This window comes from Scyliorhinus torazame, chromosome 1 (genome assembly GCF_047496885.1).
Source record: "Scyliorhinus torazame isolate Kashiwa2021f chromosome 1, sScyTor2.1, whole genome shotgun sequence".
Lineage (NCBI taxonomy): Eukaryota > Metazoa > Chordata > Chondrichthyes > Carcharhiniformes > Scyliorhinidae > Scyliorhinus > Scyliorhinus torazame.
The window spans coordinates 411441397-411462100 of NC_092707.1; positions in this window are offsets into that span (position 1 = coordinate 411441397).

Sequence of the window (20704 nt, forward strand, 5' to 3'; positions counted from 1 at the left end):
TGCTTGCCTTCATTGGCCGGGGCATTGAGTATAATAATTGGCAAGTCATGTTGCAGCTGTATAGAACCTTAGTTAGGCCACACTTGGAGTATAGTGTTCAATTCTGGTCGCCACACTACCAGAAGGATGTGGAGGCTTTAGAGAGGGTGCAGAAGAGATTTACCAGAATGTTGCCTGGTATGGAGGGCATAAGCTATGAGGAGCGATTGAATAAACTCGGTTTGTTCTCACTGGAACGAAGGAGGTTGAGGGGCGACCTGATAGAGGTCTACAAAATTATGAGGGGCATAGACAGAGTGGATAGTCAGAGGCTTTTCCCCAGGGTAGAGGGGTCAATTACTAGGGGGCATAGGTTTAAGGTGAGAGGGGCAAGGTTTAGAGTAGATGTACGAGGCAAGTTTTTTACGCAGAGAGTAGTGGGTGCCTGGAACTCACTACCGGAGGAGGTAGTGGAAGCAGGGACGATAGGGACATTTAAGGGGCATCTTGACAAATATATAAATAGGATGGGAATAGAAGGATACGGACCCAGGAAGTGTAGAAGATTGTAGTTTAGTCGGGCAGTATGGTCGGCACGGGCTTGGAGGGCCGAAGGGCCTGTTCCTGTGCTGTACATTTCTTTGTTCTTTGTTTGTTTTGTTTATGGTACTGGTGCCAGAGGAAGTTCCACCCTCATTGAAATAGAGAAAGGGAAATAAACCAGGTAAATCCAGGTCAGTCACCCAATGGACATGATGGAAACATGTCCAGAAATCATAATCCAGGAGGGAATTCATCGTCACTTGGATGAATCTGGTGAATAAATGACAGCCAGGATAGATTTGTGAAAGGCAAATGGTGTCTGGTAAACCTGAATCTGTTCCTCAGAGAAATAATGGACAGGCTGAATGAGGATTGGAATTGCTTTGTGTGTTGTCATGACCAGCAGGTGGAGTTCCCCAAAAGTTATTGATCGGGGTGAGACCCCTCGATTCATCAGCATCCGGCTGTGATACCCGCTAATTGTCACAAACCCGGGTGAGGGGGGAAGGCAAGTTCCATGTCTTCATCCAACCCACCCTCTGCTGGGAACAACAAAGGTTTAATCTAACAAGGTTCCCTTCCCGTCAGCACCTTTTCCAGACCCAATAGATCTGTTTGAAAAGGAGCCAATTCAACCAGCTTTTCTTGAGTTCAGACAGAGTAAGCTAATTAACCAGAAAAGAAGCTCAGTTGAAATGGTGGAACACATGTATCTACATTCATATCGATTAGAAACAGATAGAAAGAAAACGTTATAGGAAGGTCCTTGAGTTATGAGTTTTCGATGATGTCGCGTGGCAACCGTGACTAATAGATTTCTGTAAGGTTGTCTTCTGGTGATGAAGAGTTGACTCTTCGGTTCAGCTCCCCTGTAGCTCGATAGAGAAGTTTCAGTTCTTTTTCCAGCTGTAATCAATTGTCGGCCCTGCCCTGGTCACTGTATAACCCCGAGGACCTTACCTAATTTTAAAGCTTTAAAGCATTTTGTGAAGAGAGGGGGCAGCATGGCAGCACAAGTGGATAGCACTGTGACTTCACAGCGCCAGGGTCCCAGGTTCGATTCCTCGCTGGGTCACTGTCTGTGCGGAGTCTGCACGTTCTCCCCGTGTGTGCGTGGGTTTCATCCAGATGGTCCGGTTTCCTCCCACAGTCCAAAGACGTGCAGGTTAGGTGGATTGTCCATGATAAATTGCCCTTAGTGACCAAAAAGGTTAGGAGGAGTTATTGGGTGACGGGGATAGGGTGGAAGAGAGGGCTTAAGTGGGTTGGTGCAGACTCAATGGGCCGAATGGCCTCCTTCCGCACTGTATGTTCTATTATGTCCCTTTGTCTTCCAGGGATGGTAATCAGTCTGAGAAAGTTTTTTACAAGAACCTTGAGTTGTGTGGGAGCCCAGGAAGACATCCCATTGTTCTGTCGAGACCTCGTGCAGCCATTCTGATCGTGGATAATGGGCTGTTCATCAGCCTCTTCCATGTCTCGTGTCCATTAAAAAAATATACAACTCAAGTCCTCTTTAAGTCCAATATTTCCATGTATAATCCCAAGTTTTTCTCTCTATCATTGTAACATTGTGATAATACAATCTTTCACCTTTTTGAGCAATGGTTGATTACTTTTCCCACTGGGTTTTGTGCCTCAAAATAATGGAAATTTCTTACAACCGTGTAATAATTCTTTAAACGGTCATCATTACTTATTTACTGCCAGACCTTTTACTGTAGTTTTCTCATCCAACACTGCCAATTCCCCCTCACACCTCCATAGTTTCCTTTGTTAAGATCTAAGGCCCTACATAGAACATAGAACATAGAAAATACAGCACAGAACAGGCCCTTCAGCCCACGATGTTGTGCCGAACCTTTGTCCTAGATTAATCATAGATTATCATTGAATTTACGCCCTAGTTTCAGAATGAACAACATCACTTTCAAACTTTATGTAAAATTATCATAGAATTTATCATAGAATTTACAGTGCAGAAGGAGGCCAGTCGGCCCATCGAGTCTGCACCGGCTCTTGGAAAGAGCATCCTACCCAAGGTCAACACCTCCACCCTATCCCCATAACCCAGTAACCCCACCCAACACCAAGGGCAATTTTGGTCACTAAGGGCAATTTATCATGGCCAATCCACCTAACCCACACATCTTTGGATTGTGGGAGGAAACCGGAGTACCCGGAGGAAACCCACGCACACACGGGAAGGATGTGCAGACTCCGCACAGACAGTGACCCAAGCCGGAATCGAACCTGGGACCCTGGAGCTGTGAAGCAATTGTGCTATCCACAATGCTACCGTGCTGCCCTTATGGTCACTTTTGGTCACTTTTCCCTGAAGGTTCTTGTACAACAAAATTATTGATTAGTCCTTTCACGAGTGTTTCTAGCTTTCATGCCACATGGTCATCGTTGTAAGACCAATGTTAATTGTCCATCTCTCTGCCTTTGGGAAGGGGGTGGTGAGCTATATAACTATCTAAATACTATGGAGAGTCAGGGGACAGGAATCCTGTGGTGAGTAACTCACCTCCTGACTCCCCAAAGTCTCTCCACCATCTACAAGGCACAAGTCAGGAGTGTGATGGAATACTCTCCACTTGCCTGGGTGAGTGCAGCTCCAACAACACTCAAGAGGTTTGACACCATGAAGGTCAAAGAGGTCCCACTTGGTGGGCACCCACCCCATCCACCACCTTCAATATTCACTCCCTCCACCACCGACACACACTGGCAGCCGAGTGCACCACCGACAAGATGCACTGCACCAACTCACCAAGACGCCTTAAACAGCATCTTCCAAACCCACGATCTCGACCAGCGAATCCCCTTCCTAACCGCACTGTGGGTGTCCCTACCTCAGACAGACTGCAGCGGTTCAAGAAAGCAGCTGACCACCACCTTCTGAAGGACAATGAGAAACGGGAAATAAATATTGGCCGAGACAGCGATGCCGACATTATTTTAATTCTATTGCTGTTTTTTATACTTCTCACATTTTGTTTCCCTGGTCTGTGTGTCAGCTTCTTCCTTTCGCTTTATACAAATGGTTGCTTAACTTTGTCAGTGGACATTCTTGTTGTTACGGTTATCTATTGCATTATATTGTACTGGGCATTTATTTCAACACTTCCCACTGTTTTTCTGTAGGTTTATGAGTCAATAGCTTGACTCAACTTCCCAGTTTAACACATTCTCCTTCTGCCACTTTTCGTCAAAGGCAGCCTGACCTAATTTTAAAGCTTTGTTTGTGTGTGACCTTTGTCTCAACCTTAATATGAAACTTTACCATGTTATGATCAGTGTTTACTGAATGTCCCTTACAGTCAGATGATTAATTAAAGCTGTCCCATTATTCATGACTAAATCCACAGGAAACCCACCCAGACGGACAGCCAGTCTGGCTGCTGGGGGCACAAACAAGTAACCAGGGGGGAAGCTGGAGATTCTGGGAATGGACCCTGACGGTTAGCGACTGTGGGTCAAACCCTGGGGCCTCAATTGCAGGGCTGAGAGGTCAGTGGCAATGTGAAGCAGCAGTGCTAACCACTGTGCCACCGTGCCGGACATTGTTTTTCCTGATGCACATGAATGATCGAGATCTTGGTGTGCAGGGGACAGTTTCAAAGTTTGCGGATGACACAAACACACGGCCGGCACGGTAACACAGTGCTTAGCACTGTTGCTTCACAGTTACAAGGTCCCAGGTTCGATTCCCGGCTTCGTCACAGTCTGTGCGGAGTCTGCACATTCTCCCCGAGTCTGCATGGGTTTCCTCCGGGTGCTCCGGTTTCCTCCCACAAGTCCCGAAAGATGTGCTGTTAGGTAATTTGGACATTCTGAATTCTTCATTAAGTATACCCGAACAGGCACCGGATTGTGACAACTAGGGGCTTTTCACACTAACTTTATTGCAGTGTTAATGGAAGCCTTCTTGTAACAATAATAATAATAATCGCTTATTGTCACTAGTAGGCTTCAATGAAGTTACTGTGAAATGTCCCAAGTCGCAGATTCCGGCGCCTGTTCGGGGAGGCCGGTACGGGAATTGAATCGGCGCTGCTGGCATTGTTCTGTATTACAAGCCAGCTATTTAGCCCACTGTGCTAATCAGGATTATTTTTATTATTATTATAAGTTTATTATTATTATAATTATTATTAACGTGTGACTTTAAACTTCATGCTGATTGAGTTAATTGCCGGCCTCATCAAAAAGAAAAAGGAGGCATTTGTCAGGGCTAGAAGGCTGGGAACAGACGAAGCCTGTGTGGAATATAAGGAATGTAGGAAGAAACTTAAGCAAGGAGTCAGGAGGGCTAGAAGAGGTCACAAAAAGTCATTGGCAAATAGAGTTAAGGAAAACCCCAAGGCTTTTTGCACGTACATAAAAAGCAAGCGGGTAGCCAGGGAAAGGGTTGGCCCACTGAAGGACAGGCAAGGCAATCTATGTGTGGAGCCAGAGGAAATGGGCGAGAGATTAAATGAATACTTTGCATCACTATTCATCAAAGAGAAGGAGTTGGTGGATGTTGAGTCTGGTGAAGGGTGTGTCGATAGCCTGGGTCACAATGAGATCCAAAAAGATGAGGTGTTTGGCGTCTTGAAAAATATTAAGGTAGATAAGTCCCCAGGGCCTGATGGAATCTACCCTAGAATACTGAAGGAGGCTGGAGAGGAAATTGCTGAGGCCTTGACAGAAATCTTTGGATCCTGACTGTCTTCGGGTGATGTCTCGGAGGACTGGAGAATAGCCAATGTTGTTCCTTTGTTTAGGAAGGGTAGTAAGGATAATTCAGGGAACTATAGGCTGGTGAGTCTTCCGTCAGTGGTAGGGAAATTACTGGAGAGTATTCTTCGAGACAGGATCTACTCCCATTTGGAAGCAAATGGACGTATTAGTGAGAGGCAGCATGGTTTTGTGAAGCGGAGGTCGTGTCTCACTAACTTGATAGAGTTTTTCGAGGAGGTCACAAAGATGATTGATGCAGGTAGGGCAGTGGATGTTGTCTATATGGACTTCAGTAAGGCCTTTGACAAGGTCCCTCATGGCAGACTGGTACAAAAGGTGAAGTCACACGGGATCAGAGGTGAGCTGGCAAGATGGATACAGAACTGGCTAGGTCACAGAAGGCAGAGAGTAGAATTGGAAGGGTGCTTTTCTGATTGGAGGGCTGTGACGAGTGGTGTTTCGCAGGGTTCATTACTAGGGCTTTTGCTGTTCATAGTATATATAATTGATTTGGAGGAAAATGTAACTGGTCTGATTAGTAACACAAAGACGACACAAAGGTTGGTGGAATTGCAGATAGTGATGAAGCCTGTTGAGGATACAGTAGGATTTAGATAATTTGGAGACTTGGGCGGACAGATGGCAGATGGAATTTAATCCGGACAAATGTGAGGTAATGCATTTTGGAAGGTCTAATACATGTAGGGAATATACAGTGAATGGTAGAACCCTCAAAAGTATTGACAGTCAGAAAGGTCTAGCTGTACAGGTCCACAGATCACGGAAAGGGGCAACACATGTGGAGAAGGTAGACAAGAAGGCATACGGCATGCTTGCCTTCATTGGCCGGGGCATTGAGTATAAAGATTGACAAGTCATGTTGCAGCTGTATAGAAACTTAGTTAGACCACTTGGAATACAGTGTTCAATTCTGGTCGCCACACTACCAGAAGGATGTGGAGGCTTTAGAGAGGGTGTAGAAGAGATTTACCAGGATGTTGCTTGGTATGGAGGGCATTAACTATGAGGAGAAGTTGAACTAACTTGGTTTGTTCTCCCTGGAACGTCGGAGGTTGAGGAGCGACCTGATAGATGTCTACAAAATTATGAGGGGCATAGACAGAGTGGATAGTCAGAGACCTTGTCCCAGGGTAGAGGGCTCGATTACTAGGGGACGTAGGTTTAAGGCGCGAGGAGCAAGGTTTAGAGGAGATGTACAAGGCAAATTTTTTACACCGAGGGTAGTGGGTGCCTGGAACTCGCTGCCGGAGGAGGTGGTGGAAGGAAGGATGATAGTGACATTTAAGGGGCATCTTGACAAATACATGAATAGGATGGGAATAGAGGGCTTCAGATCCCGGAGCTATAGAAGATTTTAGTTTCGATGGGCAGCATGGTCGACGTAGGCTTGGAGGGCCGAACTGCCTGTTCCTGTGCTGTACTTTTCTTTGTTCTTTGTTCTTTTTAATCAAGTTGGAAAGGGTAGTTAGAGCAACAAATTCATAGAGTACATTAGGGATAGATTCGGAGAGCAATATGTCATGGATCAAATCAGGGAATAGGCTTTCTTGGATCTGGTAATGGGTAATGCAGCAGGTTTAATAAATGATCTCAGAGTGAAAGCTCCCCCAGGAAGTAGTGATCATAACACAATACAATTTAATATTCAGTTTGAGAGTGAGAAATGTGGGTCAGAAACAAGTGTGTTCAACTTAAACAAAGGGAATTATAATGAAGTGAGGAGAGAGGTAGCTAAAGTGGACGGGGTGGATAGATTAGCAGGAAAGACAGTAAACAAGCAGTGGCAGACATTGAAAGCAGTAATTCATGACTCTCACAGTGAACAGAAAAGATTTGAAGAGAGGATTAAACCAGTCATGGCTAACCAAGGTAGTTAAGGAGAGTATTAAGTTGAAAGAAAAAGCATTTCAGGAGAAATCAATTCAGAATCCAGCAAAGGAGGATTAAAAAGATAATAAAGAGAGAAAATAAACTCTGAGGGAAAACTAGCGAGGAATATAAAATAACTGACAATAAGAGCTTCTTTAAATATATATAAAGGAAGAGAGAGGTCAAAATGTAGACCCCTTAGAAAATGAATCTGGGGAGATAGTTATGGGAACAAGGAAATGACAGAGGAGTTAAACAGATATTTTGCATCAGTCTTTATGGCAGAAGATGCTTCAAACATCCCATTTATACTGAAGAATACGGGGGAGGAATTAAATACCATTACCATTGTTAGAGAAGTACAGTACGAAGTCTTACAACACCAGGTTAAAATCCAACAGGTTTGTTTCGATGTCACTAGCTTTCGGAGCACTACTCCTTCCTCAGGTGAATGAAGAGGTCTGTTCCAGAAACACATATATAGACAAATTCAAAGATGCCAAACAATGCTAGAAATGCGAGCATTAGCAGGTGATTAAATCTTTACAGATCCAGAGATGGGGTAACCCCAGGTTAAAGAGGTGTGAATTGTCTCAAGCCAGGACAGTTGGTAGGATTTCGCAGGCCAGATGGTGGGGGATGAATGTAATGTGACATGAATCCCAGGTCCCGGTTGAGGCCGCACTCATGTGTGCGGAACTTGGCTATAAGTTTCTGCTCGGCGATTCTGCGTTGTCGCGGGTCCTGAAGGCCGCCTTGGAGAACGCTTACCTGGAGATCAGAGGTTGAATGCCCTTCACTGCTGAAGTGTTCCCGGACTGGAAGGGAACATTCCTGCCTGGTGATTGTTGCGCGATGTCCGTTCATTCGTTGTCGCAGCATCTGCATGGTCTCGCCAATGTACCACACTTCGGGCCATCCTTTCCTGCAGCGTATGAGGTAGACAACGTTGGCCGAGTCGCACGAGTATGTACCGCATACCTGGTGGGTGGTGTTCTCACGTGTAATAGTGGTATCCATGTCGATGATCTGGCACGTCTTGCAGAGATTACCATGACAGGGTTGTGTGGTGAAGTGGTCACTGTTCTGAAGACTGGGTAGTTTGCTGCAAACAATGGTTCGTTTGAGGTTGCGCGGTTGCTTGAAGGCAAGTAGTGGGGGTGTGGGGATGACCTTGGCAAGATGGTCATCGTCATCAATGACGTGTTGAAGGCTGTGAAGAAGATGACGTAGTTTCTCCACTCCGGGGAAGTACTGGACGACGAAGGGTATTCTGTCGGTTGTGTCCCATGTTTGTCTTCTGAGGAGGCCGGTCCGGTTTTTCGCTGTGGCGCGTTGGAACTGTCGATCGATGAGTCGAGTGCCATATCCCATTCGTACGAGGGCATCTTTCAACGTCTGTAGATGTCTGTTACGCTCCTCCTCGTCTGAGCAGATCCTGTGTATACGGAGCGCTTGTCCATAGGGGATGGCTTCTTTAATGTGTTTAGGGTGGAAGCTGGAGAAGTGGAGCATCATGAGGTTATCCGTGGGTTTGCGGTAAAGCGAAGTGCTGAGGTGACCGTCCTTGATGGAGACGAGTGTGTCCAAGAATGCAACTGATTTTGGAGAGTAGTCCATGGTGAGTCTGATGGTTGTATGGAACTTATTAATGTCATTGTGTAGTCGTTTCAGTGATTCTTCGCCGTGGGTCATCCCCACACACCCACTACTTGCCTTCAAACAATCGCGCAACCTCAAACGAACCATTGTTTGCAGCAAACTACCCAGTCTTCAGAACAGTGACCACGACACCACACAACCCTGTCATGGTAATCTCTGCAAGACGTGCCAGACCATCGACATGGATACCACTATTACACGTGAGAACACCACCCACCAGGTATGCGGTACATACTCGTGCGACTCGGCCAACGTTGTCTACCTCATACGCTGCAGGAAAGGATGTCCCGAAGCGTGGTACATTGGCGAGACCATGCAGACGCTGTGACAACGAATGAATGGACATCGCGCAACAATCACCAGGCAGGAATGTTCCCTTCCAGTCGGGGAACACTTCAGCAGTCAAGGGCATTCAGCCTCTGATCTCCAGGTAAGCGTTCTCCAAGGCGGCCTTCAGGACGCACGACAACGCAGAATCGCCGAGCAGAAGCTTATAGCCAAGTTCCGCACACATGAGTGCGGCCTCAACCGGGACCTGGGATTCATGTCACATTACATTCATCCCCCACCAACTGGCCTGCGAAATCCTACCAACTGTCCTGGCTTGAGACAATTCACACCTCTTTAACCTGGGGTTACCCCATCTCTGGATCTGTAAAGATTTAATCACCTGCTAATGCTCGCATTTCTAGCATTGTTTGGCATCTTTGAATTTGTCTATATCTGTGTTTCTGGAACAGACCTCTTCATTCACCTGAGGAAGGAGCAGCGCTCCGAAAGCTAGTGACATCGAAACAAACCTGTTGGACTTTAACCTGGTGTTGTAAGACTTCGTACTGTGCTCACCCCAGTCCAACGCCGGCATCTCCACATCATGGTTAGAGAAGTAGTAATAGACAAACTAATGGGGAAAAGGCAGATAAGTCCCTTGGCCGTGACGGCTTGTGTCCTAGGATCCTAAAAGAAGCAACTACAGAGATAGTGGATGCATTGGTTGTAAATTTCCAAAAATCTTTGGATTGCGGAGAATTATCAGAGGATTGGAAAACTGCCAATGAGACTCCTCTACTCAAAAAGTCGGGAAGCAATAAGCGGGTAACTATCGGCCAATTAGCCTAACCCTCTCTGAACCGCCTCCAGTGAATAATCTAAACAGCAGCGTCAGTCTGCCGTCATGAAAGGGAAATCGTGTCTGACTCATTTACTGGGGTTTTTGAGGACATCTCAATCTGTGAATAGAGGGGAACCAGTAGATGTTTTTAGTTGGACTTCCAGAAGGTGGTCACAAGGTAACTCACACAAGGTTAAGTTATAAGATAAGAGTCCATGGTATTGGAGGTGGTATATTGACATGGAGAGAGAATTGGCTAATGGGCAGGAAACAGCGAGTGGGGATAAGGGGATCTTTTTCAGGTTGGTGACCTGTAACCCGTGGGTTCCACAGGGATCAGTGTTGGGACCGACACTGTTTACAATCTATATTAATGACTTGGAGGAAGGAGGCAGGCGGCAGAGAATCCAGCGCCTTTATTCCAGTGGAGACGGTTCACCAGGAAGATCCCGGTATGGAGGGACTGTCTTCTGAGCAAAGGTCAAACTGGTTCGAGCTCTACTCATTGGAGATTGGAAGAATGAGAGGTGATCTCAGTGAAACATAGAGGATTCTTCAGTGCCTTGGCAGGGTAAATGCGGAGAGGATGTGTCCCCTCATGGGAGAGTCTCGGACCAGAGGGTTGAGTCTCAGAATAAAAGGGGGCAATTTAAGACTGAGTTGAGGAGGAATTTCTTCTCTCAGAGGGCTGGGAGCCTTTGGAACTCTTTGCCACAGAGACATATGGGGGCAGAGTCCTTGTGTATATTTAACACTGAGTTAGAGAGATTCCTAATCATTCAGAGAATCAGGGGTTACGTGAAGAATATCGAATCAGCCGTGATCCTTTTGGATGGTGGAGCAGGCTCGAGGGGCCGAATGGCCTACTCTTGCTCTTATTTCTCATGGTCTAAAGTTAGCTACAAATTTTCTATAGAACACACACATGCCCAGGAACCTCATAGTGTCCCGTTTCGTTTTGGGATTTGGGAAGGGGAAATCCAGTGACACCCTCACCTTGGCCGTTCTGGGTACCACTCTCCCCTGTCCCACAACGTGCCCGAGGTCTGTCATTTCTGCTTTGGCAGACTCGCTTTTGCCCAAATTGATGACTAAATCAGCCAGCTGCAGACGTTTAAATAACTCCTCCAATCCTACAAGCTCCTTCCATGTGTCAGTGTAAACTACCCGTCATCCAAACGGACCACACAGTCAGGCCCCCGAGTCATTGCTTCATGTCTGAGTCACTGAAATGTGGCTGGTGTGTTTATAAATCTGAACATCACTTTACACTGAACAATCCCCTTGGAGTTACAAAGGTCGATGTCTCTTTAACTCTGGGCGTTAAAGAAACCTGCCAATGTCCCTTTAACAAATCTATTTTCCAAAGGCACAAGGCACTGCCTATCCTATCGATCCAGCCTCCAACCCGGGAATGGGATACAAGTCCGTTTTGGTGATGGCATTGACTTTCCGGCTGTCTATTCAGACCGGTTTGTCCCATCCAGCTTGGGGACTAACAAGACCGGCGAACTCCAGCTACTCTTACTCACTCACTGAAATGATTCTCCAACATGTGTTGGATTTCTGCTTCATTCTGAGCCACTTTCTGACGGTTCAGTCGATATGGATGGTGTTTTATCGGGTTGGAGTCACCTACGTCTGTATCATGTTCAGTTAGTGTCGTGCACTCCACTGTGTCCATACAAATCTTCCTATTCTTCTGCAGGATCCTCATGAGGTCTTTTTGTTGCTCTTGTCCAAAGTTTGTAAACTCAGTCTCTAACTGTTCTAGTATTACTGTATACGTTAGTCGTGCCACCGGAGGGTCGCTGTGTGAACTGTCGACCTCCACCCCTGTCTCACTATTACTATCTATGTTCTCTTCCCCTGCCTCACTCTTACTATCTCTGTCCCCTTCCCCTGCCTCACTCTTACTATCTCTGTTCTCTTCCCCTGCCTCACTCTTACTATCTCTGTCCTCTTCCCCTGTCTCACTCTTACTATCTCTTTTCTCTCCCCCTGCCTCACTCTTACTATTTCTGTCCTCTTCCCCTGCCTCACTATTACTATCTCTGTTCTCTTCCCCTGCCTCACTCTTACTATCTCTGTTCTCTCCCCTGCCTCACTATTACTATCTCTGTTCTCTTCCCCTGCCTCACTCTTACTATCTCTGTTCTCTTCCCCGTCTCACTCTTACTATCTCTGTCCTCTTCCACTGTCTCACTCTTACTATCTCTGTTCTCTTCCCCTGCCTCAATATTACTATCTCTGTCCTCTTCCCCTGTCTCACTCTTACTATCTCTATTCTCTTCCCTGTCTCACTCTTACTATCTCTGTTATCTCCCCCTGTCTCACTCTTACTATCTCTGTTCTCTCCCCTGTCTCACTATTACGATCTCTGTTCTCTTCCCCTGCCTCACTATTACTATCTCTGTTCTCTCCGCTGTCTCACTCTTACTATCTCTGTTCTCTTCCCCTGCCTCACTCTTACTATCTCTGTTCTCTCCCCTGTCTCACGCTTACTATCTCTGTTCTCTTCCCCTGCCTCACTCTTACTATCTCTGTTCTCTTCCCCTGCCTCACTCTTAGTATCTCTGTTCTCTTCCCCTGCCTCACTCTTACTATCTCTGTTCTCTTCCCCTGCCTCACTCTTACTATCTCTGTTCTCTTCCCCTGTCTTACTCTTACTATCTCTGTTCTCTTCCCTGCCTCACTATTACTATCTCTGTTCTCTTCCCCTGTCTCACTCATACTATCTCTGTTCTCTTCCCCTGCCTCACTCTTACTATCTCTGTTCTCTTCCCCTGCCTCACTCTTACTATCTCTGTTCACTTCCCCTGTCTCACTATTACTATCTCTGTTCTCTTCCCCTGCCTCACTCTTACTATCTCTGTTCTCTTCCCCTGCCTCACTCTTACTATCTCTGTTCCCTTCCCCTGCCTCACTATTACTATCTCTGTTCTCTTCCCCGCCTCACTCTTACTATCTCTGTTCTCTTCCCTGTCTCACTATTACTATCTCTGTTCTCTTCCCCTGCCTCACTATTACTATCTCTGTTCTCTTCCCCAGCCTCACTCTTAGTATGTCTGTTCTCTTCCCCTGCCTCACTCTTACTATCTCTGTTCTCTTCCCCTGCCTCACTATTACTATCTCTGTTCTCTTCCCCTGCCTCACTATTACTATCTCTGTTCTCTCCCCTGCCTCACTCTTACTATCTCTGTTCGCTTCCCCTGCCTCACTATTACTATCTATGTTCTCTTCCCGCCTCACTATTACTATCTCTGTTCTCTTCCCCTGTCTCACTATTACTATCTCTGTTCTCTTCCCCTGCCTCACTGTTACTATCTCTGTTCTCTTCCCCTGTCTCACTCTTACTATCTCTGTTCTCTTCCCCTGTCTCACTATTACTATCTCTGTCTCTTCCCCTGCCTCACTATTACTATCTCTGTTCTCTTCCCCTGTCTCACTATTACTATCTCTGTCCTCTTCCCCTGCCTCACTCTGACTATCTCTGTCCTCTTCCCCTGTCTCACTCTTACTATCTCTGTTCTCTTCCCCAGCCTCACTCTTAGTATGTCTGTTCTCTTCCCCTGCCTCACACTTACTATCTCTGTTCTCTTCCCCTGCCTCACTCTTACTATCTCTGTTCTCTTCCCCTGTCTCACTCTTACTATCTCTGTTCTCTCCCCTGCCTCACTCTTACTATCTCTGTCCTCTTCCCCTGCCTCACTCTTACTATCTCTGGTCTCTTCCCCTGCCTCACTATTACTATCTCTGTTCTCTTCCCCTGCCTCACTCTTAGTATCTCTGTTCTCTTCCCGTGACTCACTCTTACTATCTATGTTCTCTTCCCCTGCCTCACTCTTACTATCTCTGTTCTCTTCCCCTGTCTCACTCTCACTATCTCTGTTCTCTTCCCTGTCTCACTCTTACTATCTCTGTTCTCTTCCCCTGTCTCACTCTTACTATCTCTGTTCGCTCCCCTGTCTCACTCTTACTATCTCTGTTCTCTTCCCCTGTCTCACTCTTACTATCTCTGTTCTCTTCCCCTGCCTCACTCTTACTATCTCTGTTCTCTTCCCCTGCCTCACTCTTACTATCTCTGTCCTCTTCCACTATCTCACTCTTACTATCTCTGTTCTCTCCCCTGCCTCACTATTACTATCTCTGTTCTCTCCCCTGTCTCACTCTTACTATCTCTGTTCTCTCCCCTGTCTCACTCTTACTATCTCTGTTCTCTTCCCCTGTCTCAGTCTTACTATCTCTGTTCTCTCCCCTGCCTCACTATTACTATCTCTGTTCACTCCCCTGTCTCACTCTTACTATCTCTGTTCTCTCCCCCGTCTCACTCTTACTATCTCTGTTCTCTCCCCTGTCTCACTCTTACTATCTCTGTTCTCTTCCCCTGTCTCACTCTTACTATCTCTGTTCTCTCCCCCGTCTCACTCTTACTATCTCTGTTCTCTCCCCTGACTCACTCTTACTATCTCTGTTCTCTTCCCCTGTCTCACTCTTACTATCTCTGTTCTCTTCCCCTGCCTCACTATTACTATCTCTGTCCTCTTCCCCTGCCTCACTCTTACTATCTCTGTTCTCTTCCCCTGCCTCACTATTACTATCTCTGTGATCTCCCCCGTCTCACTCTTACTATCTCTGTTCTCTCCCCTGTCTCACTCTTACTGTCTCTGTTCTCTTCCCCTGTCTCACTCTTACTATCTCTGTTCTCTTCCCCTGTCTCACTCTTACTGTCTCTGTTCTCTTCCCCTGTCTCACTCTTACTATCTCTGTTCTCTTCCCCTGCCTCACTCTTACTATCTCTGTCCTCTTCCCCTGTCTCACTCTTACTATCTCTTTTCTCTCCCCCTGCCTCACTATTACTATTTCTGTTCTCTTCCCCTGCCTCACTATTACTATCTCTGTTCTCTTCCCCTGCCTCACTCTTACTATATCTGTTCTCTCCCCTGCCTCACTATTACTATCTCTGTTCTCTTCCCCTGTCTCACTCTTACTATCTCTGTTCTCTCCCCTGTCTCACTCTTACTATCTCTGTTCTCTTCCCCTGTCTCACTCTTACTATCTCTGTTCTCTTCCCCTGCCTCACTCTTACTATCTCTGTTCTCTTCCCCTGCCTCACTCTTACTATCTCTGTCCTCTTCCACTATCTCACTCTTACTATCTCTGTTCTCTCCCCTGCCTCACTATTACTATCTCTGTTCTCTCCCCTGTCTCACTCTTACTATCTCTGTTCTCTCCCCTGTCTCACTCTTACTATCTCTGTTCTCTTCCCCTGTCTCAGTCTTACTATCTCTGTTCTCTCCCCTGCCTCACTATTACTATCTCTGTTCTCTCCCCTGTCTCACTGTTACTATCTCTGTTCTCTCCCCCGTCTCACTCTTACTATCTCTGTTCTCTCCCCTGTCTCACTCTTACTATCTCTGTTCTCTTCCCCTGTCTCACTCTTACTATCTCTGTTCTCTCCCCCGTCTCACTCTTACTATCTCTGTTCTCTCCCCTGACTCACTCTTACTATCTCTGTTCTCTTCCCCTGTCTCACTCTTACTATCTCTGTTCTCTTCCCCTGCCTCACTATTACTATCTCTGTCCTCTTCCCCTGCCTCACTCTTACTATCTCTGTTCTCTTCCCCTGCCTCACTATTACTATCTCTGTTCTCTCCCCCGTCTCACTCTTACTATCTCTGTTCTCTCCACTGTCTCACTCTTACTGTCTCTGTTCTCTTCCCCTGTCTCACTCTTACTATCTCTGTTCTCTTCCCCTGTCTCACATCTTACTATCTCTGTTCTCTTCCCCTGTCTCACTCTTACTGTCTCTGTTCTCTTCCCCTGTCTCACTCTTACTATCTCTGTTCTCTTCCCCTGTCTCACTCTTACTATCTCTGTTCTCTTCCCCTGCCTCACTATTACTATCTCTGTTATCTCCCCCGTCTCACTCTTACTATCTCTGTTCTCTCCCCTGTCTCACTCTTACTGTCTCTGTTCTCTTCCCCTGTCTCACTCTTACTATCTCTGTTCTCTTCCCCTGTCTCACTCTTACTGTCTCTGTTCTCTTCCCCTGTCTCACTCTTACTATCTCTGTTCTCTTCCCCTGCCTCACTCTTACTATCTCTGTCCTCTTCCCCTGTCTCACTCTTACTATCTATTTTCTCTCCCCCTGCCTCACTATTACTATTTCTGTTCTCTTCCCCTGCCTCACTATTACTATCTCTGTTCTCTTCCCCTGCCTCACTCTTACTATCTCTGTTCTCTCCCCTGCCTCACTATTACTATCTCTGTTCTCTTCCCCTGCCTCACTCTTACTATCTCTGTTCTCTTCCCCGTCTCACTCTTACTATCTCTGTCCTCTTCCACTGTCTCACTCTTACTATCTCTGTTCTCTTCCCCTGCCTCAATATTACTATCTCTGTCCTCTTCCCCTGTCTCACTCTTACTATCTCTGTTCTCTTCCCTGTCTCACTCTTACTATCTCTGTCCTCTTCCCCTGTCTCACTCTTACTATCTCTGTCCTCTTCCCCTGTCTCACTCTTACTATCTCTGTTATCTCCCCCTGTCTCACTCTTACTATCTCTGTTCTCTTCCCCTGTCTCACTCTTACTATCTCTGTCCTCTTCCCCTGTCTCACTCTTACTATCTCTGTTCTCTTCCCCTGTCTCACTCTTACTATCTCTGTTCTCTTCCCCTGTCTCACTCTTACTGTCTCTGTTCTCTTCCCCTGTCTCACTCTTACTATCTCTGTTCTCTTCCCCTGCCTCACTCTTACTATCTCTGTCCTCTTCCCCTGTCTCACTCTTACTATCTCTTTTCTCTCCCCCTGCCTCACTATTACTATTTCTGTTCTCTTCCCCTGCCTCACTATTACTATCTCTGTTCTCTTCCCCTGCCTCACTCTTACTATATCTGTTCTCTCCCCTGCCTCACTATTACTATCTCTGTTCTCTTCCCCTGCCTCACTCTTACTATCTCTGTTCTCTTCCCCGTCTCACTCTTACTATCTCTGTCCTCTACCACTGTCTCACTCTTACGATCTCTGTTCTCTTCCCCTGCCTCAATATTACTATCTCTGTCCTCTTCCCCTGTCTCACTCTTACTATCTCTGTTCTCTTCCCTGTCTCACTCTTACTATCTCTGTCCTCTTCCCCTGTCTCACTCTTACTATCTCTGTCCTCTTCCCCTGTCTCACTCTTACTATCTCTGTTATCTCCCCCTGTCTCACTCTTACTATCTCTGTTCCCTTCCCCTGTCTCACTCTTACTATCTCTGTCCTCTTCCCCTGTCTCACTCTTACTATCTCTGTTCTCTCCCCTGCCTCACTCTTACTATCTCTGTCCTCTTCCCCTGCCTCACTCTTACTATCTCTGGTCTCTTCCCCTGCCTCACTATTACTATCTCTGTTCTCTTCCCCTGCCTCACTCTTAGTATCTCTGTTCTCTTCCCGTGACTCACTCTTACTATCTATGTTCTCTTCCCCTGCCTCACTCTTACTATCTCTGTTCTCTTCCCCTGTCTCACTCTCACTATCTCTGTTCTCTTCCCTGTCTCACTCTTACTATCTCTGTTCTCTTCCCCTGTCTCACTCTTACTATCTCTGTTCTCTCCCCTGTCTCACTCTTACTATCTCTGTTCTCTTCCCCTGTCTCACTCTTACTATCTCTGTTCTCTTCCCCTGCCTCACTCTTACTATCTCTGTTCTCTTCCCCTGCCTCACTGTTACTATCTCTGTCCTCTTCCGCTATCTCACTCTTACTATCTCTGTTCTCTCCCCTGCCTCACTATTACTATCTCTGTTCTCTCCCCTGTCTCACTCTTACTATCTCTGTTCTCTCCCCTGTCTCACTCTTACTATCTCTGTTCTCTTCCCCTGTCTCAGTCTTACTATCTCTGTTCTCTCCCCTGCCTCACTATTACTATCTCTGTTCTCTCCCCTGTCTCACTGTTACTATCTCTGTTCTCTCCCCCGTCTCACTCTTACTATCTCTGTTCTCTCCCCTGTCTCACTCTTACTATCTCTGTTCTCTTCCCCTGTCTCACTCTTACTATCTCTGTTCTCTCCCCCGTCTCACTCTTACTATCTCTGTTCTCTCCCCTGACTCACTCTTACTATCTCTGTTCTCTTCCCCTGTCTCACTCTTACTATCTCTGTTCTCTTCCCCTGCCTCACTATTACTATCTCTGTCCTCTTCCCCTGCCTCACTCTTACTATCTCTGTTCTCTTCCCCTGCCTCACTATTACTATCTCTGTTCTCTCCCCCGTCTCACTCTTACTATCTCTGTTCTCTCCACTGTCTCACTCTTACTGTCTCTGTTCTCTTCCCCTGTCTCACTCTTACTATCTCTGTTCTCTTCCCCTGTCTCACATCTTACTATCTCTGTTCTCTTCCCCTGTCTCACTCTTACTGTCTCTGTTCTCTTCCCCTGTCTCACTCTTACTATCTCTGTTCTCTTCCCCTGTCTCACTCTTACTATCTCTGTTCTCTTCCCCTGCCTCACTATTACTATCTCTGTTATCTCCCCCGTCTCACTCTTACTATCTCTGTTCTCTCCCCTGTCTCACTCTTACTGTCTCTGTTCTCTTCCCCTGTCTCACTCTTACTATCTCTGTTCTCTTCCCCTGTCTCACTCTTACTGTCTCTGTTCTCTTCCCCTGTCTCACTCTTACTATCTCTGTTCTCTTCCCCTGCCTCACTCTTACTATCTCTGTCCTCTTCCCCTGTCTCACTCTTACTATCTATTTTCTCTCCCCCTGCCTCACTATTACTATTTCTGTTCTCTTCCCCTGCCTCACTATTACTATCTCTGTTCTCTTCCCCTGCCTCACTCTTACTATCTCTGTTCTCTCCCCTGCCTCACTATTACTATCTCTGTTCTCTTCCCCTGCCTCACTCTTACTATCTCTGTTCTCTTCCCCGTCTCACTCTTACTATCTCTGTCCTCTTCCACTGTCTCACTCTTACTATCTCTGTTCTCTTCCCCTGCCTCAATATTACTATCTCTGTCCTCTTCCCCTGTCTCACTCTTACTATCTCTGTTCTCTTCCCTGTCTCACTCTTACTATCTCTGTCCTCTTCTCCTGTCTCACTCTTACTATCTCTGTCCTCTTCCCCTGTCTCACTCTTACTATCTCTGTTATCTCCCCCTGTCTCACTCTTACTATCTCTGTTCTCTTCCCCTGTCTCACTCTTACTATCTCTGTCCTCTTCCCCTGTCTCACTCTTACTATCTCTGTTCTCTTCCCCTGTCTCACTCTTACTATCTCTGTTCTCTTCCCCTGTCTCACTCTTACTGTCTCTGTTCTCTTCCCCTGTCTCACTCTTAATATCTCTGTTCTCTTCCCCTGCCTCACTCTTACTATCTCTGTCCTCTTCCCCTGTCTCACTCTTACTATCTCTTTTCTCTCCCCCTGCCTCACTATTACTATTTCTGTTCTCTTCCCCTGCCTCACTATTACTATCTCTGTTCTCTTCCCCTGCCTCACTCTTACTATCTCTGTTCTCTCCCCTGCCTCACTATTACTATCTCTGTTCTCTTCCCCTGCCTCACTCTTACTATCTCTGTTCTCTTCCCCGTCTCACTCTTACTATCTCTGTCCTCTTCCACTGTCTCACTCTTACTATCTCTGTTCTCTTCCCCTGCCTCAATATTACTATCTCTGTCCTCTTCCCCTGTCTCACTCTTACTATCTCTGTTCTCTTCCCTGTCTCACTCTTACTATCTCTGTTATCTCCCCCTGTCTCACTCTTACTATCTCTGTTCTCTTCCCCTGTCTCACTCTTACTATCTCTGTCCTCTTCCCCTGACTCACTCTTACTATCTCTGTTCTCTTCCCCTGTCTCACTCTTACTATCTCTGTTCTCTTCCCCTGCCTCACTATTACTATCTCTGTCCTCTTCCCCTGCCTCACTCTTACTATCTCTGTTCTCTTCCCCTGCCTCACTATTACTATCTCTGTTCTCTCCCCCGTCTCACTCTTACTGTCTCTGTTCTCTTCCCCAGTCTCACTCTTACTATCTCTGTTCTCTTCCCCTGCCTCACTATTACTATCTCTGTTCTCTTCCCCTGTCTCACTCTTACTATCTCTGTTCTCTTCCCCTGCCTCACTCTTACTATCTCTGTTCTCTCCCCTGTCTCACTCTTACTATCTCTGTTCTCTTCCCCTGCCTCACTATTACTATCTCTGTTCTCTTCCCCTGACTCACTCTTACTATCTCTGTTCTCTTCCCCTGCCTCACTATTACTATCTCTGTTCTCTTCCCCTGCCTCACTGTTACTATCTCTGTTCTCTTCCCCTGTCTCACTATTACTGTCTCTGTTCTCTTCCCCTGCCTCACTGTTACTATCTCTGTTCTCTTCCCCTGTCTCACTATTACTATCTCTGTTCTCTTCCCCTGCCTCACTATTACTATCTCTGTTCTCTTCCCCTGCCTCACTATTACTATCTCTGTTCTCTTCCCCTGCCTCACTATTACTATCTCTGTTCTCTTCCCCTGTCTCACTATTACTATCTCTGTTCTCTTCCCCTGTCTCACTCTTACTATCTCTGTTCTCTTCCCCTGCCTCACTCTTACTATCTCTGTTCTCTCCCCTGTCTCACTCTTACTATCTCTGTTCTCTTCCCCTGCCTCACTATTACTATCTCTGTTCTCTTCCCCTGACTCACTCTTACTATCTCTGTTCTCTTCCCCTGCCTCACTATTACTATCTCTGTTCTCTTCCCCTGCCTCACTGTTACTATCTCTGTTCTCTTCACCTGTCTCACTATTACTATCTCTGTTCTCTTCCCCTGCCTCACTGTTA